General features: G+C 39.4%; 1 pseudogene; it reads left to right on the forward strand.

Annotated features, from left to right (window-relative positions):
• The first annotated feature begins 2,058 nt into the window (after nucleotides 1-2,058).
• LOC102530229 (NEDD4-like E3 ubiquitin-protein ligase WWP1 pseudogene) lies at nucleotides 2,059-4,789 on the forward strand (annotated as a pseudogene).
• The last annotated feature ends 19,027 nt before the right edge of the window (nucleotides 4,790-23,816 follow it).

Raw genomic sequence — 23,816 nt, forward strand, 5'->3', positions numbered from 1 at the left:
CCAAGGCAAGAAAGCTGCCCCAGACCTGCAGCTTTCTAGCTAGGACTTCATTTCTCTCTTCGGATCTCGAGCAGGTACAGTTGTGGTCCTTCCTTCCCCAGGGAGGTCTGGGGAAGGACAAGGGGAGAAGAAGCAGTAGGAGGCAGGAGAACTGAACAGGTACAAAGGGTCGCCTGCATGAGGGAAAGTGGTTAGACACCAAACAGGACTTTTGGGCCTTCTCTGGGAAGTTTCTGGGACTCATCCAGGGACTGCCCCTACTGGTGGCGGGGGGCGTCCAGATTTCAAAGCCCAGTGAGGGGAGACCCTAGTCCTCTCCGCCTAGGGTGCAGGGAGCAAAGGGAAAAGGAGGGGGAGCCATCCTGGTTCCACATCCTCCATTCCCGACACTGGAGGGGGGCGGCTGTGGGAGCTGGGACTTTCCTGAGCAGCAGAAGGTTCTGGGAAATTAGAGACAGCTGCGGGGTGGGGCTGACTCCAGCCTCCCTTTTCTTCCCTCCCCTGAGTCTCTGCAGGTTCCCCAAGCATGCCGCTCTTCCCTCCAGCCCAAGGAGGCCCTCCTCCAACTGCTCCTCCTCCCTCAGAATTTGCCTCCCCTCTCGGATGCTCTTCAAATCTCCCCTTCCCTCAGACCCTTTTGTTTCCCCCAACTCTCTCCTCCTCCTTCAGAGCCACTGCCCTCACTTGGTCTTTCTTAGAGTTCTTCAGACCATCTCCCTTTCCCTCAGACCTCACTTCCTCCCTCAGACCCTCATTTCCTCCCTCAGACTCTCACCTCCTCCCTCAGACTCTCTCCCCTTCCTTAGACCACCTACTTCTGTCTCAGATCTGTCTTCCTCCCGAAGATCCTCTTCCCTCAGACTCGTATCCCTCATCCATCCTCAGACTCAGAACCAGCACCCTCCCCCTCAGCCCCTCCAACCCCTCTTTGGGCCAAGCGCAGACATCCCCCTTTCCAGTCCTGCCTGGGCCGAGAGCCATCGCGCCACCTGCCATAAGGGAGCCTGGGGTGGGTGGGTGTCCTGCCAACACCATCTCCTAGGGTCATCACCTGGACAAGCCCTGATCCCCTGAGGCTGACTTTCCCTCTGTGCAGGGGTAGTATTCTACATCCTGTCCCTCCCCTGTGTTTGAGAGTCACCAGAGACCAGGGATGGGTGGGCGGGGGCAGTGGGACCCAGACTTTCCAACCTAATTCCTTCGCCTCTTCCCTTGTAGCCCCCACAACTCTAGGGCCAGGGCTTGACATCAGCCCCATTTTCCAGAAGAGCAAACTGAGTTTTAAGAGAGACAACTTGTCTGAGGTCCACCGTCAGCAAGGGGTGGAAGTGGGACTTGAAACCAGGTCTTGCCCGCAGATGCTCACCCATTACAGGGGACCCAGGGGCAGAGCCAGAGAGGTAGAGAGAACGGGGAAGGGCTGCGGCCTGAGTCTGCCCACAGCTGCTCCTCACATCCCGTTTAACGATGCACCGGGTGGAGCCCCAGTCTGGGGCAAAGTCCCTGCCTGGGAACCGGGGCCCCACACCCACTTTCAGGGTCCCAGAGAGACGCTGCCGAGGAGACAGAGACGCAGAGATTGGGAAACAAAGAGACAGGGTGGGGCTGGAGACAGAGGGAGGCCAGGGCCAGAGTGACAGAACTGCAGAGACATAGGGAGACACATGGAGAGAACCAGGGAGGCTCTGCGTGCCGCCTGAACAGACCCGGAGTGCAGCCGCCCTTCCCCTGCCCCCACCAGGTCCCAAAGCCTCCTGCTCCGGTGACCGGGACTCAACCCCAGCAACGGTCCCGCCTCCAGGGACATCCGGGACAGCCCCGCGAGGCCCAGGCCCCTCCCCGGGGCGGGGAGAAGGGCGGCAGGGGAGGGGACGCGGGAGAGGCCCGCCTTTGCCGTCCCGCGCCCCCAGCTGCAGCGCGCCTCTGAGTCATGCCCCAACCGGCCTGGCCCGTTCCCCACCCACCAGTCCGCCAGGGATGGGAGTGGGATGCGGTGCAGAAGGGGAGCCAGACTGCCCCCGCCTCCTGGGCCCGGGTTTGGTCGCTGAATTTGGGGACATGGCCAATGCTTCACCACCGACTGATACTAGTGATGCTAACCACAGTGGAAGGTTACGGTTACAGGTAACTGTTTCTAGTGCCAAACCAAAAAGAAAAAAGAACTGGTTTGGAACAGCAGTATATCCAGTAGTAGTAGTAGATGGAGAAAGTAAGGAAACAGCAAAATCCAGTAGTTTTTCTAATCCAAAGTGGGATAGACAGCTAACTGTAAATGTGACCCCACAGACCACGTTGGAGTTTTGAGTTTGGAGTCATCACACTTTAAAAGCAGATGCTTTATTAGGGAGAGCAACGATAGATTTGAAACAAGCACTCTTAGTACACAATAGAAAATTGGAAAGAGTGAAAGAACAATTAAAACTTTCCTTGGAAACCAAGGATGGTGTAGTGCAAACTGGTGAATTAACCGTTGTGCTCGATGGACTGGTGATTGAGCAAGAAAGCGTAACAAACTGCAGCTCATCTCCAACCATAGATATACAGCAAAATGGTGATGCCTGACATGAAAATGGAGAGCCTTCCGCAAGGACAGCCACCAGGTTGGCTGCTGAGGGGACTAGTGGAATAGATAATCATGTACCTACAAACACTGTGGTACAAAACTCATGCTGTTCATACGTAGTTAATGGAGACAACACACCTTCATCTCCAGCTCAGGTTGCTGCCAGACCCGAAAACACACCAGCTCCAAAACCACTCACATCTGAGCCTGCCAATGACACTGTCAGTGGAGAGTCATCCTCATCTGCACCAGCTGGTGGTGCTCCCACTGCGGGTACCACGGGAGTGTGTGGAGAAACCACCTGTCTTCAGATTGCTCTAGCACTGCTGTGGAAGATCCTCCAGTTCGGGAAATCCGGGCTTCCCCAGAAAGCTGTGAATGTATTCATCCTAACAGTGCAGCAGTCGGATCTGAGGCTAGATGCACGTTAGCGCCTTCCCCCTCCAATTCTAGGAGTAGCTCAGCTTCTGAAGCAGCCAAATGAAGACAGCCAGGTGGGAGCGTGGAACCCATGCGGCCGCAGTCTGCAAACACCAGCACAGAGACTCTGCCCTTGGGGTGGGAACAGAGGAAAGATCCTCACGGTAGAACCTATTATGTGGATTGTAACACTTGAACCACCACGTGGGAGAGGCTGCAGCCTTTACCTCCAGGTTGGGAAAGAAGAGTTGACGATTGGGGAAGAGCTTACTATGTGGATCATAACTCCAGGACAACCGCCTGGCCGCGGCCCACCATGGAGTCTGTCCGGAACTTGAAGCAGTGGCAGTCCCAGCAGAGCCGGCTGCGGGGAGTCACGCAGCAGTTCAAGCAGCGATGCCTCTACTCGGCTTCAATGTTAGTTGCAGAAACTGACCCGTATGGGCCTTTGCCACCAGGCTGGGAAAAAGACTGGATTCAACAGACGGAGTTTACTTTGTGAATCATAACACGAAAACAACCCAGTGGGAGGATCCCAGGCCTCAAGGCTTACAGAATGGAGAACCCCTGCCGGGAGTCTGGGCAATCAGCTACACCCAGGAAGGCGTGAGGTGCTCTGTTGATCATAACACAAGAACAAAACCTTCATAGATCCTCACCATGGGAAGTCGTCTGTAACTAAAGATGGTCCACAGATTGCTTATGAACGCAGCTTGAGGTGGAAGCTTGCTCACTGCCATTATCTGTGCCCATCTAATGCACTACCCAGCCACGTGAAGATCACTGTGTCCTGGCAGATGTTGTTTGAAGATTCCTTCCAACATATTACGGCATTAAAACCCTATGACTTGAGGAGGCGTTTATATGTCATATTCCAAGGAGAAGAAGGACTTGATTATGGTGGTCTAGCAAAAGAATGTTTTTTCTTACTTTCACACGAAGTTTTGAACCCCATGTATTGCTTATTTGAGTATGGCAAGAACAACTATTGTCTACAGATAGAACCAGTGTCAACCATTAATCCAGACCATCTTTCCTACTTCTGTTTTACTGGTCGCATTATTGCTATGGCACTTTTTCATGGGAAGTTTATTGATACTGAGTTTTATAACTCCCTTATCTGGATAAGAGACAACAACATTGAAGAATGTGGCTTAGAAATGTACTTTTCTGTTGACGTGGAGAGTTTGGGAAAAGTCACTTCACGTGACTTGAATTTGGGAGGTTCCAATATCCTGGTGACGGAGGAGAATAAGGATGAGTAAATTGGTTTAATGACGGAGTGGCGTTTTTCTCAAGGAGTACAAGAACAGACCAAAGCTTTCCTCAACGGCGGTTTTAATGAAGTTGTTCCCCTTCAGTGGCTGCAGTACTTTAATGAAAAAGAATTGGAGATCATGCTGTGTGGCATGCAGGAGGTGGACTTGGCAGACTGGCAGAGAAACACCGTGTACCGACATTACACAGGAAACAGCAAGCATATCATTTGGTTCTGGCAGTTTGTGAAGGAGATGGACAACGATGTAAGAATGCGGCTCCTGCAGTTTGTCACGGGCACCTGCCATCTGCCGCTGGGAGGATTCTCTGAGCTCATGGGAAGTAACGGGCCTCAAAAATTTTGCATTGAAAAAGTTGGCAAAGACACCTGGTTACCAAGAAGCCACACATGTTTTAATCGCTTGGATCTACCACCATATAAGAGTTATGAACAAGTAAAGGAAAAACTTCTTTTTGCAGTAGAACAGACCGAGGGATTTGGACAAGAATGAATGTGGCTTCTTGTCTTGGAGGAGCTCTTGCATTTAAATGCCCCAGCCAAGAAAAATTGGACAGATAGTGTATAATAAGCTGTTCATGTTATACAGTGAATTTTCTGAACCTCTCAAAGTATAAATGTTTTCCTTTCTTCCAAATATCCAAAACAATTCACCCTTTTCTACTTTAAGTATTGTTCCCTTGAAGTGACTGACCAGGAAAAAGATCATCCTTAAATTTTGAAGCAAGCAAGAAACTTTATTAAAAATAATAAGCATATATCTATATAAGCATATATGATAGTGGCTCTAGTTTTACAGAGTGCCAAGTGTATTACACATGACAGCCGTTCATTCGAAAAATAATTTGGATTTGCTTTACCTTGTTTCTGTTATCCAGGGGAAGAAGTTCAAGGTGCTCCATGTTTTTCCCCCTCATGTAACATCTCCTGAGGGTGTTTAGTTGCATGGCTATTCAGGAAGGTATTAAGAGGGCTTAGGCCAAATCCTACTTTGAATGTTTTTAAAAATGCTGCTGTCTTGTCTGAAGACAGGTGCTTGAACCTGTCAATTTGTTTTAAAGAAATATAATAGTTGAAAAATTTCCCTCTTTGGAAGTCATATACTAGATCCAGTAGCATTTAGTTTATTCTAGAAATTGGAGAGAATTCATTGAGCAGCTTAGATGTTTGTTTACATTTTTCTTTGGGATGCTAGGTGTTTGTGGAATTAAAAAGAATCAGACATTTCTGTACTTTTGTTTTAAAACTCTGTGATGTTATTTAAATTTAATTCATAATAAATTGATGCAGTTTGATACTTAGGAACATATAAAAAGGAAAAGTGAACCTTTCTGCTTTGTTTGTGTTAAAAGTTTTGATTTTATAAAACCAGATGAAGACTTACATAAGCATCTGAACACTCAAATAAGGCTAACGATTTTCTATTATTAGTGTTTAAATATCTTCATTCCTCTTAAATTCATGAGAAGTCTATGTATCTGAATAAGTATATAAAAATATTTTGGTCCCTCCTTCCTCCTTTTTTAAAGATTATTATTTTTGTCCTAAGTAAGTAACACTGTTTTTCATTATCAAGCACATTTGCTAAACTACAAAGATGTATTACAAATTAAAATCTGATGTAAGTAAAAAAAAAAGAAAGAAAGAAAATGCACATGAACTTGGCTTCCACCTCATTCAGCCAGGTCGACTTCAAACTTAAAATAATGGGCTATGATCACAGCAATCCCATCCCTGGGCATAGATCCAGAGGAAACTCTAACTCAAAAAGACACATGCACCCCAATGTTCATAGCAGCACTATATACAATAGCCAAGACATGGAGACAGCCTAAATGTCCATCAATGGATGACTGGATAAAGAAGAAGTGGTATATTTATACAATGGAATACTATTCAGCCACAAGAACCAACAACATAATGCCATTTGGAGCAACATGGGTGCTCCTGTAGAATGTCATTCTAAGTGAAGTACGCCAGAAAGAGAAAGAAAAATACCATATGAGATCACTCATATGTGGAATCTAAAAAAAGAAAAAAAGAAAAGAAACACAAACAAAGCATAATACAAAACAGAAATAGACTCATAGACATAGAATACAAGCTTGTGGTTGCCAAGGGGGTGGAGGGTGGGAAGGGATAGACTGGGATTTCAAAAATTGTAGAATAGATAAACAAGATTATACTGTATAGCACAGGGAAATATACACAAGATCTTATGGTAGCTCATAGAGAAAAAAATGTGACAATGAATATATGTATATATGTTCATGTATAACTGAAAAATTGTGCTCTACACTGGAATTTGACACAACATTGTAAAATGATTATAAATCAATAAAATTGTTTAAAAAAAAGACACATGAACCCCAACATTCATAGCAGCAGTATTTGAAATGCTAAAACATGGAAACAACCTAAATGTCCATTGACAGATGACTGGATAAAGAAGCTCTGGTATATTTATACAATGGAATACTTTTCAGCTATACAAAGAATAAAATAATGCCATTTGCAGCAGCATGTCTGAATCTAGAGAATGTCATTCTAAGTGACATAAGCCAGAAAGAGAAAGAAAAATACCATATGATATCACTTATATGTGGAATATTTAAAAAAAAAAGACAAATGAACCTACTTGCAAAACAGAAACAGACTCATAGACAGAGAAAACAAACTTATGGTTACCAGTGGGGAAGGTGGTGGGAAAGGATAAATTGGGAGTTGCAGATTTGCAGATACTAACTAATATATATAAAATAGATAAACAAGTTTATACTGTATAGCACAGGGAACCACATTCAATAGCTTGTAGTAACTTATGGTGAAAAAGAATAGGAAAATGAATATATGTATATTCCTATACGACTGAAATATTGTGCTGTACACCACAAACTGACACAACATTGTAAACTGACTATACTTCAATAAAAATATATTTTAAACAAAGGAACTCCCACAGTAGAAAAAAAAGAAAGAATAGAAAAGAAAAAAGAAAAGCCACAAGTTGTTTTTTTGGAGTTCCTGCTATGTGATATTCCTCCTCAGCCTCTGTTTCCATGAGTCTGTGCTGGGTCCATGTATTGCCATCTTTCTATATAAGGAAAGGCATACATGTCTATCTGGGCAGAGGCGTGCATGTCTATCTGAGAAAGCCTGCACATCACAACCTGGGGAAACTGACTCCTAGCACTTGGCTGATTTTCCTCCCTCCCTTGTGGAAGGCAGCTCCATCTGTCATTCCAGCACCACTAGTCTCTCTATTTGTGTATATGTTTGAAATTTTCAATAAGAAAAAATTGTTTTAAAAGGAGGAGATTGACAGAGATATTAGAGAAGATGAAGAGGAACCGGAGTTTCCAAGCACAGTAGAACTAGGAATGGTCACAGTGACTTTGCAGAGCTATTTGGCATTTGAAAGTAAAGTGGAATGTTCACACATACACCCTTCCATTTCACTTCTAGGAGAAAACAAACTCAAGGGAGGCTGAATTACCCTCTAAATGGCTTTAACACCTAGTCTATTGTCTTCCAATATTTTAAAATTGTCAACTCCTATAAGAAATCACAGAATTACATCAAATGAGGGAATATAAACTAACCTGGCTGCAATGACTGGAGATGCTGCTTTTTATGTTCTAGGGTTGTTAGGAAATATTTAAGGTGCACAAAATGTAAAGGTATATAGGATTATCTCATATATAAACAAGAATGCATGTTGTCTGCCATCATTAAGAAATTGGAAGGAATATAAATAGGCATTAATGGAAGAATGGCTTATACCAAGAATGGAAAATGCATTCACTGTGCAAAGGTGAAAATGAATGAACTAGACATCAGCACGAATAGTTTTCCAAATCCTAACGTTGAATGAGAAAAATAACTTGCAAAAAGACAGGAGGAGGGATGACAAAGACATGAGTGGAAAAATTAGACCCTAAATGTCACTAGAGAGAAGGGAAGTGAAAAGCAAATGGAAACAATACACAGAGTGTTTGAGTGTACCCATGATATTTTCTTTCTTAAGTGGAGTAGTTGGTGAGTCTGTTTGCTATATTAGCATCTATCCTGTTTTGTGTCCCTGAAAATTTAATCAGAAGACAAAAGAGAAAACTGAATGATGATTAAATTATGCTAGCTCCAGTGATGGGCCTGGAGGATGGCAGGGAAGAGGCTGTAGCCAAATGGCTTGGTACACATTCATTCATGCATCACATAGAATTTGCCTTATTTCTTTGAGTATCAGTAATATTTTAAAAACCAAAAGGCAGTTTTCCAGAAGTAAAAATTCAATTTGCCAAGTAACATGACATCTCTGACTCTTGTTGTCTTATATATGAAAAGAACAGTAAAAGATTTCTGAGGGGATTTGTCTCCCTATCTGAGACCCGAAGAGAAACTGTAAGCAGTGTGTCCCCAGATTCTCAGGGGAGAGGTATTAGATAAATACCCAAGGAATGAATGTTTTCACATTATCTCTATTTATTCAAGGCACAGAATTTTATAAGTTTTGGGAAAAAAATGAGACTTAGAATGTTAGTGTCTGCCTAGATCTAGGTTAAGAAATCTGGATTTCCCTCCCTACTCCTGTTCTAATTATATTACAAGTTTTTTGGTTAGCATCCCAGAAAGCAATCTGAAATCTGACCAAAATGACAGTGTAACAGCGCCATCTATTGAGCTCTAGATAATCTGACACAGAACTTTTTCTATACTAAGGTATACTAAGGTATACTAAGGTATACTAAGGTATAGAAAAAGTAGGCTCTAGTCAAGCATAAAGTATAAATGCAGTGCCTCAGAAGATCTTTTATTTAATTCATTTTACTTACTTTACTCTTTAAAACTAATTAAAATATTAAGGTGGAATATGTAACAGAGCAATACTGTAAAGATTGTATAGCCAATAGTGAGGATTTGTCTTGTTTTGTTTTTATGAACTACCACACTACTATAATACTACTCATAAAAAGACAGCCTTAAATATACTTTACTTCAGAACTGTGCAGCATAAAGTGGGATTGAGGGTGTTAGGCAGGCAATCAGCTTCCTGGTTAGTAGCCTTGGCTACTTTGTGGTGTACTTTCCCACAGAGCCCATTCCAATGTGGCACGGGGGCTGTGGAGCCGACAGGCTCCCAGAAGCCACTGCGAGAGCTCAGGCTCCAGTGCCCACCTGGGCCTGATGCTACCACGTGAGTACAATTTTCCCATCCCTGAAAAGAATGGTAAATCATCACTCCAATGCTTTTCAGCTTAAATTGTATAATTCTAAGAGAAGAAAAATTTTACTCAGTAAAGGAAGACTGGCAGAGCAGCAGCATCACTTCTGAAAGCATCACTCCTTCCTCAGTGAGGAAGGGTGGTGGGAGAGTCCCAGCAGCTCCATTTACTGTCCTGCTCCAAGTGTGGAAACATCTTCATGTCTGCCCAAGGGGCTAAAAGAGGATGCTGATGATGTGATTTTGTCACTATTAAATGTGAGGGAGTGGGTTGTGTTCCAAGATGGGAAAGAGATTAGCAGCCATTTGGTGAGGAAATTTTAAGTTCTTCTTTGCAAGATGGTCTTAATCCTTTTATCTACTGACCTCATCAATAAGGACGTCAAAATGCTAAAACACAACCCCAGCCCCCCACGGACTGAAGTCGAATGCGACTTGGCCACCTGTCTCATTGCAAAACTGCATCTTCAATAGTGGGATCAGAAAAGGACTATATAGAAAGGTGAAACCGCAGTGATGATTGCTCACGGAGTTGAATTCACACTCAGCTTTATGTCTGGGGCTTCGCCTTGACAAAGAGGAAGAGTTAGGAAGAAGGCATGAACCCTTGGGTTCTTATAACTTCCAGAGGAAGGTGTTAGCAGTGTGTCTTAGAGACAGAGGAAAGGATCCTTGGAAATGTGGTCTGAAAGCCTAACAGGTGATCCTAATGTGGAGCCGTGGGGAGATCTAATCTACTTACTGTATCTATTTTTGAACATTTGGTAATTCCCAGTGTGTGGTTATATTCTTACACATCTTATGTTGCTCCTGTGTCCCCACCATCATCAGGAGTGGAGTTGCTGAATCAAAGATAGGTTGACCATGTATTTTAATCATCCAAACTGAGACGCTTTTGAGAGGAATGGGTGATGTTAAAATAAAAATTTATATATTGGCCAATGAGTTCATTCAATGTTAGGAGACCTTTAGAAAGATTTTGATCCAAAACTGATTTTCAAAAAGAAAAACCCTTCTAAAATATTAAAATAATGTATACCCATTTACATTAAGATAAAATTATAAAAATTTTTTCATATTGATACTCTGAATTTTTTTAAACAGGGTAAATATTTTTGGTACATATTCACATATATAAATTAAAGTTTTAACCACAGCTAGTTTTTTTTTTTGAAGAACATTATTTTAATATGGTGTCAGTATGTTTTGTGAAACTACTTGCAAAGTTCATCATTGTTGCATTTTATACCTAATATATTTAGTGGTTGACAATTTCAGTGGACTCTTTGACAGAATATATATTTTAATACAAATGCACTTCTATGGATTCTGAGGTACCTTGTAAGCTCAAAGTGTTAAATGAAGGATCATCTCAATTCTAGTTTTTGTAACCTTGAAATGTGTGAATATTTATGCCTAAAATTTTCCATAGATACTTTTTCCTCTATTCAAAATATTTTTCTTCAGCAATTTTTATAAGCAAAACTTAAGAAAGATGTTGTCTATTTAAATTTCTTTGCTGCATACATTTACAGAAAAATTATAAGCCTTCTGAATTCACTTCTGATTAGAAAATAAATATATCCAATTAAAAGTAAGAACTCTATCAAGAATGTCAATATAGTTCAAAGTACAATTTGACAATTAAATTTGGTACAATATTTGGGTTTTCCTCATTTAATTTGTTTAATCCCCCACTGCCAGTAACTGTTACAGGGGTATATTTCAATGGTTCTCTGATTACAAATTCAGTTTTCAATAATTAAAATTGATAAAACTTTCAAAAGCTGCAAGGTTTTGGTATTCATTTTTTAACATTTTGATTAGTATTTTTGATAGATTGTGAACAAAATTCAACCAAAATTTAAAGGACCTTTTTCTAATACCATTTCAGGACATTGGGTATATTAACAAGTTAATATTCAAATGCTCAAATATTTCTAAGATAATTAATAATGGGAGCAAATAGAAAGAGTATATATATAATTTAGACAAGTGTACATGTATTTAGATTAGTAAAATATCACATTTTTTATTGTGGTAAAATACACATAACAAAATTTATCACTTTAACTACACAATTTAGTGGCATTAAGTATATTTATAATGTGCAACCATCACCACTACTTCCAGAGCATTTTTATCATCCTAAACAGAAACTCTGTACCCATTACACAATGGTTCTCCAATGTCCCCTCCCCCTGTGCCTGGTAACCTCTATTCTACTTTTTATCTCTATGAATTTGCCTACTATAGGCACCTCATATAAGTGGAATTATGCAAATTTGTCCTTTTGTGCTTGGCTTATTTATTAGTTTAATACTAAAATAATGTATTTAAAATTCATCTATGTTGTGGCATGTATCAGAATTGCATTCCTTTTTAAGGCTGAATAATATTCCATTGTATTCTGTGGGTGTAATATACATATGTATATAGTACATTGTGTTTATGTATTCATTCATGCTGTTTCCACCTTTTGGCTATTATAAATAATGCTGCTATGAATATACAACCATTTGAGTCCATGCTTTCAATTCTTTTCCGTATGTACCTAGAAATAGAATGATGAATCATGATAACTTTTATTTATTATTTTGAGGAACTGCCATACTTTTTCCACAAAAGTGGTGCCACTTTTTCTCACCAGCAAGGTACAGGGTTCCAATTTCTCCACATCTTCACCAACACTTGTTAATTTCCTTTTTTTTTTAATAGCCATACTACTGGGTATAAAATGGTATCTCATTGTGATTTTTATTTGTTTCTCTAGTGACTAGTGATATTGACTATCTTTTTATGTATTTGTTAGCTATTTATATAACTTCTTTGGAGAAATATAAGACTTTTACCCATTTTTCAACTGGGTTGTTTGTTGTCATTAAATTGCAGGAGTTCTTTATATATTTTACACATTAACCCCTTATCAAATATATGATTTGCAAATATGTTCTTCTTCTCTTTGCATTGTCTTTTCACTCTCTTGATAGTGTCCTTTAATGTACAAAAAAGGACTTTTTTTGACACATTAATAAAGTATGCTTGCACTACAACCAATTCCAACTACATTTCTACTCCATAGGTTTCTTAATTTAATAATATTGTTTTTATCTCAATGTCATATTCTTCCAAAATTCATATTTGTATTATCACCACAGAAATATTGTCTTTAGTGCTGAACTTTTTAAGTGAATCTATGGTAGAATTCACCATCATGTCTTACGTTTTTCCTTTCACAGAATGAATTTTAAAAGCTTTACTTTGACTCAATCAATTGGAAAGAAAAATTCAGCCATTATTGAAGTGATTTTCTCTTTGACACATTGATGGCACTGCTATTAAACTATTATCATATAACTGTTTGAAAAGTTCTTGTTCTGTTAATAGAGCAAACACATTGACAGCTATCACTTCACTTTTTGTGTCTGCACAAGAAATTTGAAATTTAAAAATGAGCAAAATTAATTTGCAGTGCCCATTTGATCTTAATGAAAAGTCATGCTTCATGGAATGTTATGTAAAGTCTCTGCTTACAGCCTTCCTCAAATAAATACTGCCTTAATATATGTGCAGACATTTCATAGGTCCATGTGTGACTTCTGGGTCTCACGTGGTCAGTGATTGCACTTTGCCCCAGGACGTATTGTGGGAGCCCAAGATTGGGTTAATAAATTGAAACAGACTCCAGCCACTTGTGACCTTTAAGAAAAACAAATGTGCTTTGCTACCAGGTGCATGTGCATCTGCACTCCTGTCTCCTTGCTGTAAAAAGCAGACAATATTTTGCTTGCATAGTTGAGGTTTTAGCTTAGGCTGCTTTTGCAATGGCAAAGCCATTGTGTGTCCCTTGCTATAAATGCAGGACACAGCTTATTTTAAGCATAGGTCCATAGTTCAGGATTTACTCTGCTAATTGCAAAGTGATGACCATGCCCTCAGCTATAAATGCTGGGCATGCTTTCTACTGTTTAGATAGTCTATAACACCCAAGACAAGAAACTGATAGTCTGGTAGTCTGTTTTGTAATAAACTTCTTATAACTGAAGAATGTACCTTGTTCCCCTCTCCCCACGACTGCCCTGAAGATAAATTAAGCATTTGTACTTAGTGTGGAATTTATGATCTCTACCCAATCCCATTTTTCCTCAAGCTCTTGCATTCCATGACACAACTTTTTTGATCTTTTCTTTAATTGTGCACAATAAATATGGGAGTGTTTGAGAGACTGGAAGAGTTGACCTCTGACTCCCTCTCACTCTCTTGATTTTCCACAGAGTCTCAAGTAATTCTTTCTATCTTGGTGGGATTTCTGCCAGACAGAACCCACAACTGGTGACCCCAACATGATTGACCGCACAGCGACAGAATCAGCATGCTTCAGCCGGAGAAAGAAACTGCATCTGGATCCCCATAAATTTCATCCCCGTAAGGGAACAGCAGTGCCTACTTGAGATAGTTGCTAATGTGCCTAGAATTCAGTGAGAGCCTTATTTTCCTTTCATTTTCTTACTATGGGTCAACTAACTAAGGAACAAATGATCTACCTCTGCACATTGCAGCATCTGCTGAAAGCAACTCACTGTGTCAGAAGAGCAATTTATAAAATTGTTATAAATAGTATAGGAGATTTGTCCCTGGTTTCCAGACCATGGAACAATCAATTTGGAACTCTGGAGATGGGTCGTTAAGAATTTAAAATGTAGGCATCAACAAGGGGAGAAAATCCCCACTTCCATTTTAACTACTTGGAGTTTAGTACACACTGTTTTATGTCTCTTGTATTCTTCCTCACAGAATAATGACACTGAACCTGAGTCCCATTCTCTCCCTTCCTCTCCTATTTCTTTGCCCCCAGTCGTTTCTGCACCATCTGCCCCTCTTTCACAGGAGATCGATTTACTTCTGCCACCACCTCCTCCTCCCTTTCCTGAGGAGTATGATTATAAGTAAACTGCTATGCAATAATGTTTTAAAGAAGGCTTACATTTGGGAGCACTGAATGCTTACCCAGTAATTGTGGGATGCGGGCAAAGTGCTAAGCATGAGACCGTCACTTTCTCAGTATTCAAGGAACTAAAAACTACTGTTATGGAAAATGGGACTCAGACTTCATTTACTAAAGGTATTCTTGATATGATTGGAAATTTATATGTTATGACTCCTTGGGATTGGAGAGCTCTTGTAAAAACTGTCTGGACTCATGTTCAATTTGCTGTTTGGTCTTCTGAATATCATGAAGTTTGTCTCTTACAAACTGTTTATAATGCAGATGCTGATATTGATGTATCTGTAGAAATGCTTGAAGGAACAGGTCAATATGCTAATACTCAGCAACAGATCCATATGGAGAAGCTGACTTTTAAGCAGTGTACTGATACTGCTCTCACAGCATGGTCTAAGGTTCCCGATACCAGAGCTGCTACTGGCTCCTTTGCTACCATTCAACAAGGCACCACGGAAACTTATGCTGATTTTATTAATCGCTTAGAACAGAGCATCTCTCACCAAGTAGATTATCAGGAAGCAGTGAAAATGCTTTGCAACAGCTGGCTTATGAAAATGCTAATGCTAATGCCAGGTAGCTCTTGCCAGTATTTGAACTCAAAACAAAATATAGCCAATTATATAAAGGCTTGCCAAAATGTGGGAATTGAAACCCATCGTGCTCAGGTCCTTGCAGCTTTAACGAGATCCCCTTCTGCTGTGACCTGCGTTAAGTGTGGTAACCTGGCCATATTCAATAGGAGTGCTGCCAGTCCAATAAGGGAGGGCAAGGAGGTCCACCTCAGAAGTTACCTAAAAAAGACTGCACTCAGTGTGGCAAGGAAGACATTGGGCAAACCAATGTCACTCTAAATTTGATAAGGATGGCAATCCAATTTTGGGAAATGGGAAAGGGGGCACTTGCTCTTGTATCCCAAACACCAAGTGGAGCCATCCTGCCTGGCCAGCTCGAACACAGATCTTTATGACCCAGCCTCCTCAGTCCAGCCCTGCAGAAACCCCTTCAGCAAAGCCTCCACAGTGGATTTATGTTCTACCTCAGAATTAATTCTTAGGGAACAAGATTGTATACACTCCGCCTCCACTGGCCTCTCGGGCGCTTTCCCTGAAGGGACCCAGGGTCTAATCACGGGCTGCTCAGACCTATCACAGCAAGGCGTTCTGGTTCTACCTCAGTTACTTGACTCTAATGTTACTGGCAAAGTGAAAGTGCGTTTACAACCCTCTGGACTTCATGTCCTCTCTCCGGGAACCTGACTTGCAAAATGTCTGCTCCCTCCCCTTAAGGGGACCTTTGCCAGCTTTAAAACCTGCCATCCTTTAGCCACACCAGCCCTTTACTGGACAAAAAGGATTGGGTCTCATCAGCCTCTTTTACTGGTAAATCTAAATGGCATAACTATTCATGGATTGTTACATATGGGGGCAGGCGTTTCTCTTATTGTGCAACATGAGTGGTCTCCTCAGTGGGAAAAATCTGTAGGCCAATCAGTCATTACTGGTGTTGGGAGGACAAATCTGCCAATGCAAAGTAAGAAACCTCTCAAATGCCCTGAGGGGCAAGTTGCTTACAGCCAACCCTTTATTCTACCCATTCTGGTCTCCCTGTGGGCTAGAGAACTTTTGAAACAATGGAAAGTCATTATATACTCTTTTTGGTAGGGGCCACAGCTGAGATGCCTCCCCTTCCACTGATCTAGACTTTGTCCACACTCATTTAGATTGAGCAGTGGCCCCTAAAAGGGGAGTGTCTTTCTCAAGCAAAATTATCAGTTCAGGAACAATTGGCTGCTGGACATATTGAACACTTTTCAAGTCCATGGAATATGCCTATATTCACCATTCCAAAAAAGTCAGGCAAATGGTGATTAATACATAACTTAAGAGCTATTAATGCAATCATTGAGCCAGTGGGAGCCTTACAGCTGGGTCCTCCTAACCCTTCCATGCTTCCTTCAGTTTGGCCCCTAATTGTAAGTGACTTGAAAGACTGTTTTTTTCATTCCTTTAGCTGGACAAGACAGAGAATGTTTTGCTCTCTCCCTGCCTACTGTAAATAATCAAGCCTCCCTTTCATGTTTCCAGTGGTGAGTTCTTCTACAAGGGGTGATTAACAGCCCGATCATCTGTCAATATTTTGTTCATCAAGTTCTACTTCCAAAGACAACCTACAGAATGGGAGAAAATCTTTGCAAATGAAACCGACAAAGGCTTGATCTCCAGAATATATAAGCAGCTCATACAAATTAATAAGAAACAAACAAACAACCCAATCCAAAGATGGGCAAAAGACCTGAACAAGCAATTCTCCAGGGAAGGCATACAAATAATCAATAAGCACATGAAAAAATGCTCAATATCACTAATTATCAGAGAAATGCAAATCAAAACTACAATCAGCGCATGTTAGTGATGTGTGCTGTGAATATCTTGTACTACCCTCAGGTTTCCTTTTTGGCCTCCAAATGGTTTCTTTAAGTGAATGAAAGTTCTTAATTTTCAATATTTGCAATATCCTTTAAGGAATCTTTCCTTCTTCAGAGATCATGAAGATATTGCCCTGTGTTATTGTCTTAAAGCTTTTTTTTTTTAACCTGTTGCATTGAGGTATACAGTCCTTCTGGAAATGATTTCAGGCTATTGTAAAAGATAGAGATAATGCTTAATGCTTTTTTTTTTTCATATTGGTAGAGACTTGATTGAGCATAATTTTTTCAAAAGATTGTCCTTTTCCTACTGAGTTTCAGTGAAGATCTTTCATAAATCAGGTAACCGTATGTTTAGGTCTGCAGACTCTCTATTTTGTTCCACTAATCTGTTTGACTTTCCCTTTGCCAATACCACCCTGCATATTAATATTATAATCTTATAATAAATTGATTTCTGGTGGTATGAGTGTTCATTTTTTGACTTGTTAAAGACTGGATTGGAGATTTTAAGTTCTTTGCATTTCCACATAAATTTTAGAATCATCTTGTTAATTTGAACCAAAAACAAATTCTGCTCAGATTTCTATTGGGTTGCAGTGCATCTGTGGATCAATTCAGGAGAAACTGAGAATGTATTGAGTCTTCAAGCCATGAGCATGTCATATTCTTTTATTTCTTTAGATTCTCTTTTATTTCTCTCAGCAATACTTTGTAGTTTTTGGTACAGACTTCTTATACATCTTTTAGATTTATTCCTATGTATTTTACATTTTGCGTTACTTTAAATTATGTTTTTAATTTCATTTTCTAATTATTTAGTGCTATCATATAGAAAGGCAACTGATGTTTATATTCTGAACTTGAATCCAGTAACCTTGTTAAATTCACATAAGTCCCATACATTGTTTATAAATTCTTTTAGATTTCTTCATACACATAACCATGAAATATGTGGAACAATGGCAGTTTACTTCTTCCTTTGTAATCTTTATCACTTTATTACTTTTTTATATCTTATATATCCCTTGTTGCATTGGCCATGGCCTCCAGTACCATGTTGAATAGAAATGGTGTTAGTGGAGAGATCACCACAAGGGGAAGGCATTCAGTTCACCACTAAGTGTGTTAGCTGCTGGGTTTTGTAGACACCATTTCCAGATTAAGGAAGTCGCCTTCTACTCTTATTTCACTGAGAGACTTTTTTTAACCCATCAATTTTATCAAATGTTTTTTCTATACATATTAAGATAATTCATATGGTTTTTCTTCTTGATTCTGTTGATTTGGTGAATTATATGGATTGATGTCTAGATTTCTTGGTAATTTTATAATCCAGAAATAAACCTTGTTTGGTCAGGATTTAGTATCCTTCATTTAATAATTAGATACAATTTGATAGAGTTTCATTTTGGATTTTTTGTTTCTGTGTTCATGAAAGGGACCAGTCTGTAATTGTCTTTTCTTCTAATGTCCTTGTCATATTTCATATCAAGTTTATACTAGTCTCATTTTTATAAAAAAAAAAGGGAGGGCAGAAAGCATTCCCTCTTTTTCTATTCTTTGATAGAGTTTGTGTATGATTAGTATTATCTCTTTCTTAAATACTTAGAACAAGTCACTAATAAAACCGTATGGCTTGGATTTTTCTTTGTTGGAAAGTTTTAAATGATACTTAACATATATAATACCATTTAGTTTTTCTATTGTTTATTCTATCAGTTTGGGTAAGCTTTGTTTTTCAAGGTTATTTGTCTGTGTCATCTTATTTGTTGAATTTACGGGTAGTTGTTCATAATATTCTCCTAGCATCTTTTTATTATTTATAAGGTCTATAGTTAGAATTCCTTTCAATTTTTCATATTGGTTATGCCTTCGTCTCTTTCTTTCTCCCATTTTTTCTTGATCTGTTCTTGCCAGAGATTAATACATTTTATTAGTCTTTTTTAAATTGTAGTGCAGTTCTGCTGATAATAAGTTCTCTCCAAAAATATCTTTATTTCAAGACAATTTGAGAAGGATATATTTTACTAAATACAGTGTTCAAGGTTTTTAGTTATTTCCTTTCATCACTAAGAAGATGTCATTTCATTGAATTATGGCTTCCATTGTTCCTGCTTTGAGGTCAGCTGTCAGTCTTATTATTGCTTATTATTGGATTATCACCCTCCAGCTGCTTTTTGGTATTTTCCTTTGGCTTTGTTTTTCCGACAGTTTTACTGTGTTGTGCCTACATCTGATTTCCTTCATATTTATCCTGATTGGGGATCACAGTGTCTCTGGGCCTGATACCATTTTTAAACAGACACATGGGAACTTGTTTTGCTTTGTTTTAAATTGTTCTGGTTTTAAAGGTGATAAATAATCAAACATCCCCCAGATAAATTCAGGAAGAAATTAAGAATGTATACAGTAATTAGAGACATAAGATCAAAATATTAACCTTATTCCTGATAAGTCAAGGATTGAGGAAAAAGAAAACTAACCTAAGATTATAAGGAACTCTCTAATAATCTGTCTGAAGACTAGACCTCAGGACAACTTTCCCAAGGAGAATTTTCACCTGCAGAGCAAGCACATTTCCTCTAAATTGCTGCCTAATGCTTATTGGACCACAATGATGAGGAAAGAGGGAAATGATCCCATAATCCAAAAGGTGGAGCATGTGTGCTTACCTCGTGGAAAACTGAAACAGAGACCAATAAATCTTCTCTGTAGACAAGTAAGCCAGAAAATTAAAAAAAGGAGCCAAGTGATACATGCTCAGTTCCTTCTTCCAGTCTCATTGATCAAGTAAATCACTTCCTCCCTCAGGTGAAAAGACAGAGAGTGGTTCCTCCCATCATTTTCCCTACTGAGGTATCAAGTTAAAACTCCCCCCACTCCATGGGAATAAACTGCCTGGATAAGCATTTACCGTCAGGTAAATAATATGTATACTAAGAAGCATTTTTTTCTGTCTGGTACCTGATCCCAAAGTTTAGTGAATTTTTTAGTGGATACCTTAGATTGTGTAGAAATTCCTAAAGACATGATCCAAAATCCTTTAGTTTGTGAAAACTTACAAAAGCAAATACAAATATATTCAAATTTGACTTTTAAAAGAACTCGTGGTTGGGGAGATGGCACAAAGTAACAAACTATGTGATTTAGTCAGAAAAAGGAATCATGCACAGTAAGAATGACTGAGGTGAACTATGAAGAATAAAATAAATATTCAAAGTCCCATTGATGGAAACAGAGGTGTAACAAGGTGAACTTAGGCAATTCATAACTTTTACGGCTTTATACTTCTTATTGATACAGTGAGAGTAGATTAGTTTGAAATTTCTTCTAGTTCTAACAATTCATGTTCCTGAATTAATTAGCCAGAGTGTGCCCTAGATGACCTACATTTTCCTTCTATGGATAATGTTATTGGCTGAGCTGTGTTTTCCAAAAATTCATATGTTGAAGCCCTAACCCCCTAGTACCTCAGAATGTGACTGTTTCCTGGATCTAGTGTCTTAAAAGAGGTAATTAAGTTAAAATGAGGCTGTTACAGTAGGCTGTAATCCAATCTGATAGATATCCTCCTAAGAAGTAGAGATTAGAATTTACAGAGAGACACCAGATGTGTCAATGCACAGAGGAGCAGCCATGGAAAGAAACAGCAGGAGGGCAGCCATATGCAAACCAAAAAGAGAGACCTCTGTGGAACCCAAACATGCTGGTACCTTGATCTTGGACTTAAAGCCTCTAGAACTGTGAAAAAATAAATGTCTGTTCTTTAAGCCACCCAGTCTGGGATATTTTGTTATGACAGCCTCATCAGACTAATAGGAGGATGCTGATCAAAGACCAATAAATCAGGCTAACTTGAAACTGGTCTTAGCAGGATGACACAGTGAGAAAGAACTTTTCAAACTTTAAAGAGCCTAGAAAAGTAAGACAAGTATTTCTCGAATGCCTCATAAGCAGACAGGAAAGGAGAAATTACATTGTAAAACACACATGAAAACTTCCTAAAACTCCTCTTAATTCATTACTTTCCCTAAAATGCCACGTCATGGCAAATGCTTACCATCTCTCCATCTCCTCCTCTCTTGAAATAGAAAATGAAAATCTCCTCCAAATGCTTCTTCTTCTAAGATATTTTAATCTTACTGAGTCTCTATGCATTCTTTCATGTATCTATATTTAGACTTCTCTATATCCCCCCAATCCACTACACCTCTCTTGCTGTCAGCATAACAAAAACTCATTAGTGAATCCAAGCCACCCTTAAATCCTCTCTCCTTCAAAGTGGGGAAAAGATAAAGAAACTCTAACTTATATAAGTTATTAGATTTAAAGTGTCTTTTGTTATTCATAACAGGCCTCTTTCAACCACGCTGGCGTTTATGTCAATGTAGTGATTTTTGGAAAGCACCTAAAGGTGGGGGCTGGTTGCCAGGGGAACCAAACATGAACAGAGGGTTGGAACTTTCACTCCCACTCTCTGGCTTCTGAGGAGGGGGGAGGAGCTGGAGGTTGAATCAATCACCAGTGGCCAGTGACTTAACTGATTATACCTATGTAATGAAGCCTCCGTAAAAGCCCCAAAGGGCAGAATTTGGAGAACTTCTGGGTTGTTGAACACATGGAGGTGCTGAAGAGTGTGGAGCCTGGAGAGAGCATGGAAACTTTGGGCCCTTCCCCACACTTTCCACTCTACATCTTTTCCATCTGGCTTCTCCTGACTTATATCCTTTCATAATAAGCTAGTGATCTAGTAAGTAAAATGTTTATCTGAGTTATGTGATCTGCTGTAGCAAATTTATTGGACCCAAGGAGAGAGTCATTGTAACTTCCAATGTATCACCAATCCAAAAGAACAGGTGATAGCAGTCTTGTAGTATTAAGCCTTTAACCTGTGAGACCTGACTCCACCTCTGGGTAGATAGTGTTGGAATTGAGTTCAATTGTAGGATACCCAATTGGTGTCTGAAAATTTTTGGTGGTAGGGAAGATCCCTATGACAGAATTGGGTGCAGAACCTTCTTAATGTCCCATTCAGGAAAACTCAGTATTGTTTGGAAAGTGAAAATTGCAATGAGCCAGGTTTGGGGATGGCAGCATAAATTGCCAAACAATTGTGTGTTTCTTTGGCTTGGTTTCTTTGTTTTCTAATTTACTTTCTTTTACTCACAGATTAACTTTTGTGTGAGTGAATCAAAAAAGTCGTTTTGATTTTATATAGAAAGAATTTAAAGTAAATATTGAATCATCTAACAACAAAACTAAAGAAATGCTGTTTCATAATTAAATTGTTAAATGAAAAATCTTGAATGAGTTATTAGCTTAAGAGGAAAAACCATGCTCTAATTTAGGTTTGAAACAATGGAAAATTCCCTGTAATAAAAACAGTGTTTTGAGGAGCATGCTGAATTCCCATGAGGTAATAGAAATATACCATGTTTCACAGTTTTCCAAAGATGAATTCTACAATTCTAGGGCAGGCTCTGTGCTCTTTCTTAATACTTAGATGCCAAAAAGGAAGGGGATTAGCAGAAAGCTCCCTTCCCAGTGGAATAAGGAATTATTCTAATATTAACAAGTAATTTTGCTTATAATAGACTCTCCAAAGAAAACAAAGGTGATTTATGAAAGGAAAGCCATCAAAACATAAACATCCACTCAGGAGAAATCAACGAACTTGATCAGCTACTGAAACTACTATCAGCCAATTTCAGCAGGAAATATAAACAATGCTTTCCATTTCAGAGAAATACATCTTATCTCAATAATCATTCATTAAGACATGTGAGGCAATGCAACTATTAAATATCATATTTTATAGAGGTTAGCACAAGGGGAATTCCTGGAGAACTTAATGAACCTGGATATGCCATCTTGAATTCCTTCAATTTTGCTTACCCAAGAATCTTGTCAATTAACAATGGGGCAGGGGCCAGGGTAGGTGTACAAGGAAATCTAAATCCACATCACCAACCTCCAGACTCCTTGAGAATCAGGATATTGTTTTATTCATCCTCCAGGACTTACCCTAGTAGGTCTTCAAGGTGTATTTGTTTAGGAAGCAGGAATATACAATGGAGAAAAAACAATCTTTTCAGCAATAACGTTAAGAAAACTGGACAGCCGCATGTAAATCAATGAAGTTAGAACACTCACTCACACCACACACAAAAATAAACTCAAAATGGCTTAAAGAGTTAAATATAAGACAAGACAGTATAAACCTCCAATAAGAAAACATAGGAAAAACATTTTCTGATACCTAGGGTAGTCTACCTGGGCAATAGAAATAAAAGCAAAACTAAACAAATGGGATCTAATTAAACTTATAAGCTTTTGAACAGCAGAGGAAATCGTAAGCAAACAAAACTACAACCTATGGAATAGAAGAAAATATCGTCAAATGTTGAGACTGACAAGGGCTTATCTCCAGAATATATAAACAGCTCATACAACTTAGTAACAAAAAAATAAACAGCCCAATCCAAAAAGGGGCAGAAGACCTAAACAAGCAATTCTCCAATAAAAACATGCAAATGGCCGATAGGCACACAAAAAAATGCTCAATATCACTAATTATCAAAGAAATGCATATTAAAACTATAAGGTATCACCTCACACCAGTAAGAATGGCCATCATTTAAAAATCCACAAATGATAAATGCTGCAGAGGGTGTGGAGAAAAGGGAACCCTCCTACATTGTTGGTGGGAATGTAGTTTGGTGCAGCCATTGTGGAAAACAGTATGGAGATTCCTCATAAAACTAAAACCAGACTTATCATATGATCCAGTAATCCCACTCCTGGGTATATTTCCAGAAGGAACCCTACTTCAAAAAGACACCTGTGCCCCAATGTTCATAGCAGCACTATATACAATAGCTAAGACATGGAAACAACCTAAAT

The sequence above is a fragment of the Vicugna pacos genome, chromosome 35 (genome assembly GCF_048564905.1).
Source record: "Vicugna pacos chromosome 35, VicPac4, whole genome shotgun sequence".
Taxonomy (NCBI): domain Eukaryota; kingdom Metazoa; phylum Chordata; class Mammalia; order Artiodactyla; family Camelidae; genus Vicugna; species Vicugna pacos.